The 9,708-nt window shown below is 42.4% G+C and overlaps 1 pseudogene; it reads left to right on the forward strand.

Annotated features, from left to right (window-relative positions):
• Nucleotides 1–5,920: 5,920 nt before the first annotated feature.
• LOC147092389 (putative G protein-coupled receptor 139) lies at nt 5,921–7,393 on the forward strand (annotated as a pseudogene).
• Nucleotides 7,394–9,708: the final 2,315 nt, after the last annotated feature.

A 9,708-nucleotide genomic window follows, 5' to 3' on the forward strand; every position in this document is an offset into this window, starting at 1 on the left:
AACTCTGTTGGACGGAGTATTAATCAGGAAATAGTTGAGGCTTGTAATAAGGGAACAGCTATAATTATGGGGGATTTTAACGATCACATTAACTGGAGAAATCAAATTGGGCAGAGAAGCCTTGAGGATGAGTTAATTGAGTGTATTAGGGATGGGTTTCTTGAGCAGTATATAACCGAACCGACCAGGGGGCAAGCAACATTAGATTTGGTCCTGTGTAATGAGACAGGATTAATAAAAAATGTCCTAGTAAAGGATCCCCTTGGAATGAGAGACCATAACATGGCTAATTCCATATTCAAGTAGAGGGTGAGAAGGTTGGATCTCAAACAAGCGTGCTGAGAATGAATAAAGGAGACTATGAAGATATGAGAGCGGAATTGATTAGAGTGCAATGGGAAAATAGATTAAAGGTTAAGACGGTAAATGACCAGTGGTGTACATTTAAGGAGTTATTTTACAACTTCCAAAAAATATATATTCCACTGAGGACAAAGGGTGCAAAAGAAAAGATAGCCATCCGTGGCTAACTAAAGAAATTAAGAATAGTATCCGACTAAAAACAAGGGCATATAAGGTAGCCAAATCTAGTGGGAGGATAGAAGATTGGGAAGTCTTTAAAAGACAGCAAAAAATAACTAAAAGATTGATTAAGAAGGGGAAGATAGATTCTGAAAGTAAATTAGCAAAAAATAGAAAAACCGATAGCAGAAGATTCTATAGTTATATAAAAAGAAAAAGGGTGGCTAAAGTAAATGTTGGTCCCTTAGAGGATGAGACCGGGAATTTAATGGTGGGAAACATGGAGATGGCATAAACGCTGAACAAATATTTTGTATCAGTCTTTGCGGTAGAGGACACTAAGAATACCCCAACACTGGACAAACAGGGGGCTCTAGGCGGAGAGGTGTTAAATATGATTAAAATCACTAAGGAAGTGTTACTTGGTAAAATAATGGGACTCAAGCCGCATAAATCCCCTGGACCTGATGGGTTACATCCTAGGGTCTTGAGGGAAGTGGTGGTAGGGATTGTGGATGCATTGGTAATTATTTTCCAAAACTCCCTGGAATCTGCAAAGGTCCTGGCAGATTGGAAAACTGCTAATGTAACACCCTTAATTAAAATGGGTAGCAGGCAGAACGCTGGAAACTATAGAGCTGTTAGCCTAACATCTATGGTTGGTAAAATGTTGGAGTCCATTATTAAGTAGACAGTAACGGGACATTTGGATAAACATAATTTAATAGGACAAACTCAGCATGGTTTCATGAAGGGGAAGTCATGTTTGACAAATTTGCTTGAGTTCTTTGAGGAAGTAACATACAGGGTGGATAAAGGAGAACCAGTGCACGTAGTGTATTTAGACTTCCAAAAGGCATTTGACAAGGTGCCACACAAAAGATTATTGCTTAAGATAAATAATCACGGGATTGGGGGTAATATTCTGGCATGGTGGAGGATTGGCTCTCTAACAGAATGCATAGAGTTGGGAAAAATGATTCGTTCTCAGACTGGCAATCAGTAACTAGTGGTGTTCCACAGGGGTCAGTGCTGGGTCCCCAACTCTTTACAATCTATATAAACGATTTGGAGGAGGGTACCGAGTGTAACATATCAACGATTGCAGATAATACAAAGATGGGAGGGAAAGTAGTGAGTGAGGAGGACATAAAAAACCTGCAAAGTGACATAGACAGGCTAAGTAAGTGGGCAGGGATCTGGCAGATGGAATACAATACTGGAAAGTGTGAGGTTATGCAATTTGGCAGGAAAAATCATAGAGCAAGTTATTACCTTAATGGCAAGAAACTGGAAAGTACAGTAGTACAAAGGGATCTGGGGGTCCTGGTGCAGGAAACTCAAAAAGTTAGTATGCAGGTGCAGCAAGTGATCAAGAAGGCCAATGGAATGTTGGCTTTTATTGCTAGGGGGATAAAATATAAAAACAGGGAGGTATTGCTGCAGGTATATAAGGTATTGGTGAGACCACACCTGGAATACTGCATACAGTTTTGGTGTCCATACTTAAGAAAAGACATACTTGCTCTCGAGTCAGTACAAAGAAGGTTCACTCGGTTAATCCCGGGGATGAGGGGGTGGTCATATGAGGAGAGGTTGAGTAGATTGGGATTCTACTCATTGGAGTTCAGAAGAATGAGAGGCGATCTTATTGAATCATATAAGATTGTGAAGGGCCTTGATCGGGTGGATGCGGTGAGGATGTTCCCAATGATGGGTGAAACTAGAACTAGGGGGCATAATCTTAGAATAAGGGGCTGCTCATTCAAAACTGAGATGAGGAGAATCTTCTTCACACAGAGGGTGGTATGTTTGTGGAATTTGCTGCCCCAGAAAGCTGTAGAAGCTACATCATTAAATAAATTTAAAACAGAAATAGATAGTTTCCTAGAAGTAAAGGGAATTAAGGGTAACAGGGAGATGGCAGGAAATTGGACATGAGTCTAGGTTCGGAATGGCCATGGCCCTGTGGGTAGTGGAGCGGGCCCAGGGGCCATGTAGCCTGGTTCTGCTCCTACTTCTTGTGTTCTAATTCTGTGTTAGATTTCAGGAGATGGTTTTCTTCCTGTTCCTGGCTGGGGTGGCCATTGCCTTTACAGAAGGTAAGTACTGTGAAGGTAAGGGACAGAGTGATCTCCTGGACGAGTTTCGATCGCCTAGATGGGTCGGAGAGGAATTTCCCAGATTTTTTTCTCCCAAATTGGCCATTGGGTTTTTTAACTGGTTTTTCACCTCTCCCGGGAGATCACATGGGATCGGTTGGGATGGAGAGTGATAGAAGATTTGAGGTTATGATCAGATCAGCCATGATCTTATTGAATGGTGGAGCAGGCTCGAGGGGCCGATTGGCCTACTGCTGCTTCTATTTCTTATGTTCTTATGTAAGCTGTGACGAGGATGCAAATACACTGTAAATTGATATAGACTGGTTAAGTGAATGAGTAAGAGCATGGCAGCTGAAATCTACTGTGGAAAAATGTGAAGTTATCCACTTTGGTAGGATAAATAGAAAAGCAGAATATGTTTTAAATGTTGAGGGATTGGGAAATGTTGGTATTCAGAGGGACCTGGGTGTCATTGTACAGAAATCAAAGAAAGTTAACATGCAGATGCAGCAAAGAATTAGGAAATGTAATGGTATTTTCGTCTTCATTACAAAAGGATTGGTGTATAAGATTAGAGAAGTCTTACTGCAATTATATAGGGCCTTGGCGAGACAACACCTGGAGTACTGTGTACAATTTTGCTCTCCTTAACTAATGAAGGATAAACTTGCCTTACAGATTGTCTCGACTGATTCCTAGGCTGAGGAGAGACTGAGTAAATTAGGCCTATAATTCCTAGAGTTTTGAAGAATGAGAGGTGACCTCATTGAAACGTATATCATTCTTAAGGAGCTTGACAGGGTAATTGCTGGAAGGATGTTTCTCCTGTCCAGGAAATCTAGAACTCGGTGTCACAATCTCAGAATAAGAAGCCAGCCATTTAGGATTGAGCTGTGGAGATATTCCTTCACTCAGAGGTTTGTCAATCTTTGTAATCCGCTATCCCAGAGGGCTGTCGATGCTCAGTCCTTGACTATTTTCAACACAGAGATCGATTGATTTTTGCATACTCAGGGAACCAACGGATTTGAGGATAGTGCATGAAGCTGGATTTGAGGCAGAAGGTCATCCATGATCTTATTGAATAGTGGAGCAGGCTCGAAGGGCCGAATAGAATCAGAGAAATGTACGGCAGAGAATGTACGGTACAGAAGGAGGCCATGCGACCCATCGTGTCTGTGCCAGTCGAGAAAGAGTTCACCTGCCTAATCCCACGTTCCAGCTTTTGGTCCGTTGCCCTGTAGGTTATGGCACATCAAGTCCATATCCAAGTATTTTTTAAAAGTGATGAGATTTTCTGTCTCTACCACCATTTCAGACAGTGAGTTCCAGAGCCCCACCACCCTCTGGCTGGAAACAGTTATCATCCTCTCCTGTTTAATCCTTCTAACACTTATTTTAAAACTATGTCTTCTGGTTATTGACCTCCCTGCTAAATGAAATAGGCCCTTCCTGTCCACTCTATCTAGCACCCTCATAATTTCTTATATTCTTGTATTCTTTCTTGTGTCTCAGCGGCAGGTATATCGCTGGTGCTGCAACAGCAGATTCATCGCCAGTAGTGCAATAGATGGGTCTCCGTCCATATAACAAGATTGGGGCCTCGAATAGGAATATAATCAGCTATAGCAGAGGAAAAGCAGTGTCATATCTGGTGTAAGTGCAGACACCCTATTACCAGAGGAGCACGGTCACAACTGGTGTATGTTTAGGGGAACCACTAGCACCTGTCGAGGACAGTCAGCTCGTGATTAATTGTAGGTTATCACTAATACCAGAACATCACTTTCACTACCATTGTAAGTGTGGGGATTCCACTACTACTGGTGAAGCACGGTCACCTCTCATATATATGTAGGGTGACCACTCATACCGTAGAAGAAGGATCACCGCTGGTTAAAGTGTAGGGAACAAGTTCAGCATTAGTGTAAGTGTAGGGGTACTGCTAGTACAGGAGGAGTACGGTCTGCTCTTGTGTAAATGTAGGCTGCCACTAATACCATAAGAGCATTTTCAGTATCAGTGTAAGTGTAAGGGTACCACTAGTAAGGTGGAACATGTTCACACCTAGTATAAGTGTAGGGTAACACTAGACATGGAGTAGCGTGTTCACCTCTAATATAAGTATAGGATTACCAATAGTACAGGAGGAGCACCTCTATTGTATGTGTATGGGTGACACTTGCAACTGTCGAGGATGGTCAGCTCGTGATTAATTGTAGGTTATTACTAATACCAGAACATCACTGTCACTACCATTGAAAGTTTGGGGTTACCACTACTACTGCTGAAGCACGGACACCTCTAGTATATATGTAGGGTTACCACTCGTACCATAGAAGAAGGAGCACTGCTTGTGTAAGTGTGGGAACCACTATAACAGGACGTTAACGTCCAGCAGTAGTCTAAATGCAAGGATATATCTAGCACCGCAGGAGCAAAGTCATCGAGTATCAGTGTAGTGAACCACAATACTGAAGGAGCACTTTCTCCCCTAGTGTAAGTGTAGGGGCACCACTAGTAATGAAGTAAACTGCTCTTCTAGTGTAAGTGTAGGGGCACCACTAGTACTGAAGGAGTACTGTGTCCTCTAGTGTACGGGTAGGGGCACCACTGGCACTGAAGCAGCACTTTCCCCTCCAGTGTAAGTGCAGGTGTACCGCCAGTACTGAAGGAGCACTGTCTACTCTAGTGTAAGTGCCGGGGTACCACTAGTACCAGGGGAGCACTGTCTCCTCTAGTGTAAGTGTAGGGGCAGCAATAGTACCAGAGAAACTCAGTCACCTCTAGTTTAAGTGTAGGGCTGCCACAAGTACAGGAGGAGCACTCTCACCTCTTGTGTAAGTGTAGCTTTACTACAGCTACCAGAGGAACGCGGTTACCTTTAATACCGCATGACTGTAGTCATCACCAATACCGCAAGATTTGATCACCGCCTGTTCTGGAGGGTTTGGAGCAACAAAACTGGGTAAAGTATAGGGTCAGGACGTGTAGGGCTAGGGGGCTGCCTTCATTGCTCCTGTAGTAACAGAGGCAGCAGCAGTACTGAGAGATTGAACACTCTAATTGTAAAGAATGATTTAATTATATTTTATTTGATAAACTTTCCCATATCAATTTCAACTATTTCTATTAATCTGACGTGTCAGATGAAAAACAACTTACCTGAGTCTATTTGTTCAATGACTGTAACAAATGCTAATTATGATTTAACCTGATTGACTCGCTGGAGGATTGATGTGTGGATAAATATAGGTTCCCTTCCATTGCCTCAGCCGTGCGCCAGTCAGAGTCTTTCAGCTCTGACACAGAATTCTTCCATTCACATAGAAAATGGGTCAACCAACTATGCTGCAGATAACAGAGATTTATTACCCGATTCTCGCAGCCGTCGCTGTCCCCGGTGAGCCATTGTAACCTGTTTACTGTTTATCATGATTAACTGTGTACCTGGTCAGCCTGGTCGGAAAAGGTAAGTTGTTTATTAGATGTCAGTATTAATTAGTCGGTAGTGACTGGAACCAACTCGTGAACCGCCTATTTATACTTTCCGTGCTTCCCTTAATCCAATAACCTCACTGATTTTACAATGCTCTTTGAAGCAGCTACACAAGGACTTTGGCGGTTCTTCGGACCGTCTTCCCGCCCCTCCAGCCACAGCCCCGTGCAGAGTGAGCGCTGTAGCAGCTCATTAAAATGTATGAGTCCGATTCCCAGATAATGGTTCCAATACCAATCCTGTTCTCACGCTGCTCCGTATTGATAATCACACTGAATGGAGTAAAATGCTCTCCACAAGTATTGCCCTATATATTTCATTCAGACACTGGAACATTATTTTTCTCCTCTCTCTTTCTTACAGCGAACCTGGTGACAATCGCGATTGTCTTCCGAGGAAACTGCGGCCTTTCCAAGTGTATCTCTGTCTACATGGTGGCCATGGCAACAGCAGATCTAATGGTCATCATCATTAATGTAATAGTGTATCGTATTTTTAGTTATCGCTTTCCACTTTCATTCCTGTCCCAGACTCCAGTATGTACGTTCATTCTATATATGACTGCAGCCACCCTCGATTTGTCTGTTTGGTTCACCGTCTCCTTCACATTTGACCGATGTGTTGTTATCTGCTGCGAGAGGTTAAAAGCAAAGTATTGCACCGAGAGAACTGCGGCCGCGGTTGTAACATCCTTCACGGTCCTCATCTTTTTAAAGGACATCCCCGTTTTGTTAGCAGTGGAATCTGAGCAAATAATTAACAAGGTGCAGTGGGGCTGCCTGAAAAGTGTAGGCTTTTTTACCTCACCTCCAGGCATAGCTTACATCTGGTTTCACAGCGCCTGGGTCCTTTGGATTCCTTTTACTTTAATCGCCTTGTTTAATTCTTTAACCGTTCGACGTATTTTGGTGGCCAGCAGATCCCGCAGGGGACTCCGAGGTCACAGGAGTGAGAATCACAGTGATACAGAGATGGAGAACCGAAGGAAATCCATCATTTTATTGTTCACTATTTCGGGCAGTTTTATACTGTTGTGGCTGACATATGCCGTGAGTATTGTAACTACCAGACTGATAAGCACCACTAATTACCGAGGCAACCACACAAATCCTGGATATATCGCCACTGAAACCGGAGCGTTGTTGAAGTTTTTGAGTTGCTTTCAAACCCGTGCATTTATGCAGCGACGCAGAGCAAATTCAGAGAAGAGCTGCAGAATGTGGCGAAATCCGCCTGGACACTAATTCTGAGATTAGTTAGAAAATGAGAGTAAGAATAAGCAGGTAAAACGAAAGCTTTTTTTTAAACTGAAGCTCAATTTCAACGTCCTTTCCACCGTAGAACGTCCTTCTTTCTGGAAATGTAAGTTGTTTTGTAAACATTTCTTCCATTTTGCAGCATGCGTTTGATGTCGGCTTTGCGTTAGTTTTACGGTGCTTTTGCTGAGTAATCATAACCTATTCCTGCTAATTTAGCACATTTCAAGTTCAGGGATCATAGATAACAATGTTGAGGTTCAGCAGTGGAGTCGGACATGTGGGCAACAGAGGAATCCACCTTACACTGCAGGTACTGGGATCGGGCGCACCAGTTTAAAATCATCAATAAAGTTTCATTCTGTGCCGAAACAATCAAAGGTCTTGCGATCGCCGATATTGGTAACTTTCCTGGAAGTTTGATGTGAATATTGTAGGTGGGGATCTATCTATCGGACTCCATTCCTCATTGACGATTTTCACGTGACCAGTGTTCGAATGGAGGAAACTTTCGGATCTCGGCTCATCGATGTGACCTTTCACCTCTGTTGTCCCAGATACTGACTTAAAATCTCGATTGTGCGCTGACTGGTGTTTCTCATTCAGCACAAAGATGGTGTCTGCTCTTGTTCAGTGCTGTCGATAAAAATATCATGGGTAATATTATTGCTATTCTGTCTCAATCAGTCTCCCAAACAAATGTTAAGGAATGTAAGAATTAATGTTTATTCATAACGTTCTAAACTATTACAATTGTTGCAAGTGACCTGTTAAAAACAATGCCTGAAATCAGGTAAAATGAAAGTGATATAAAGCATTCTTGTCTTTGGCTTAACATTTGCAAATGGTCAGAAAGAATCTTTGGAAATTACCATCTTGTTATGCGGCTGCATATTGTTCCAAATAATAATTAAAATATCCCAGCAACTTAGAATCAGTCACAAATTGTTCATCGGTGACCTCGCCTCAATCTTTCAGAAACGCCAATGAATGGGAGCAGGCTCTCAATGGGAAGGAGCTGCAGGGTTTGGATGAACAGCGATAGAGATCCAAAACATTAATTCCAAGAAAGTATGCCTGCGAGTGGATAAATCCATGGGAAAGCCAACAGAAATATGTGTTTTGCAGACATGAGCATAGATCACAAGAAACATATGTTTTGATAAACATTTACAAAATGCTGACGAGGCCACCGTTGGAAAACCAGGTACAGATTCAAACCCTCATTGTGGAACGGCCATTAACTCCACTGAGATTAGGCAATGTAGATAACCCAGGACCGTGCCATGGATCAGAACTATATTGGTGATGAGGGGCAAGATATTGGGACTATTTTCACTGGAGCAGCGAAATCTAAGAGCAGATTTAATAGAGCTTTTAATAATTATGAACAATTTGGCAGAGTGAAGAGGGAGAGATTATTCCATCTAATTGTGGAGCAAGCAATAAAGGGTGATCGACTTCAAATTGTCCCAAAAGTAATGAGCAGATAGATTAGCAGAACCTTCTTTATGCAAAGGGTTGCTGGAGCTTGGATTTTTTTAACTCAGGGAATAGTTAAGGGAAAATTAGGTGAATATTTCAAAACGAGAAAATAATTGTCTGTGGAAAGAAAGGGGAAGACTATCGATAATTCTTGATTGCTGTGTCAAAGAATCCAGTACAGATAGAATGCGGCAATTGAACTACTCCCACCCATTACATTTCTATGGATTTACAGAGTTACCTCTGTTGGTATTATTACCAATATTTTTGGTTGTATGATACACACATCCCCGTTGAGCTTCTATTGAACAAAAGATTATAAATAAACTGGCATCAAGGAAGATCCCAGATGTTCAATAGTCACCCCTTCCTTACAGGTTCCGATTTGTCAATAACCTTCTTACATTTTGTAATGAGCTCTCTGTGCAGTGCCAGATCTCCCAGCCCATCCCATAATTCCTCGCCACTTGTAGATGCGGGACCTTGTCCGCTGCTTCAATGCGACTGTGTGATTACAACTGCATTTCCCCTGCCCTACAGGCCAGTGATGTGTTTCAGAAACCGAAGCAGGTTAGTTAAAGATGACATATCGTCCCTTACACCAATAGAGTTCCCTTTTACATTGCACCCCTCCCAGGTGCTCACCCATTGGATCTCTCCTGCCTTTTTTTAAGCACTGCGATTAATTCAGCCACTGTCAGATCCTCAAAAATATTCTCTAATTGAGGAAACTTGTAACAGTGTCAGTAAACTGTCATTCCTGACAGTCCCCATTCCTTTATCTCGCGGTGTCTGTGTCCCTATATTCCAGATTCCCATGTTGTTTGGTTGAATACTGTAA

The sequence above is a fragment of the Somniosus microcephalus genome, unplaced genomic scaffold, assembly GCF_052327205.1.
Source record: "Somniosus microcephalus isolate GS21.2 unplaced genomic scaffold, FLI_Smic_1.0 unresolved_chr2, whole genome shotgun sequence".
In the NCBI taxonomy this organism is placed as follows: domain Eukaryota; kingdom Metazoa; phylum Chordata; class Chondrichthyes; order Squaliformes; family Somniosidae; genus Somniosus; species Somniosus microcephalus.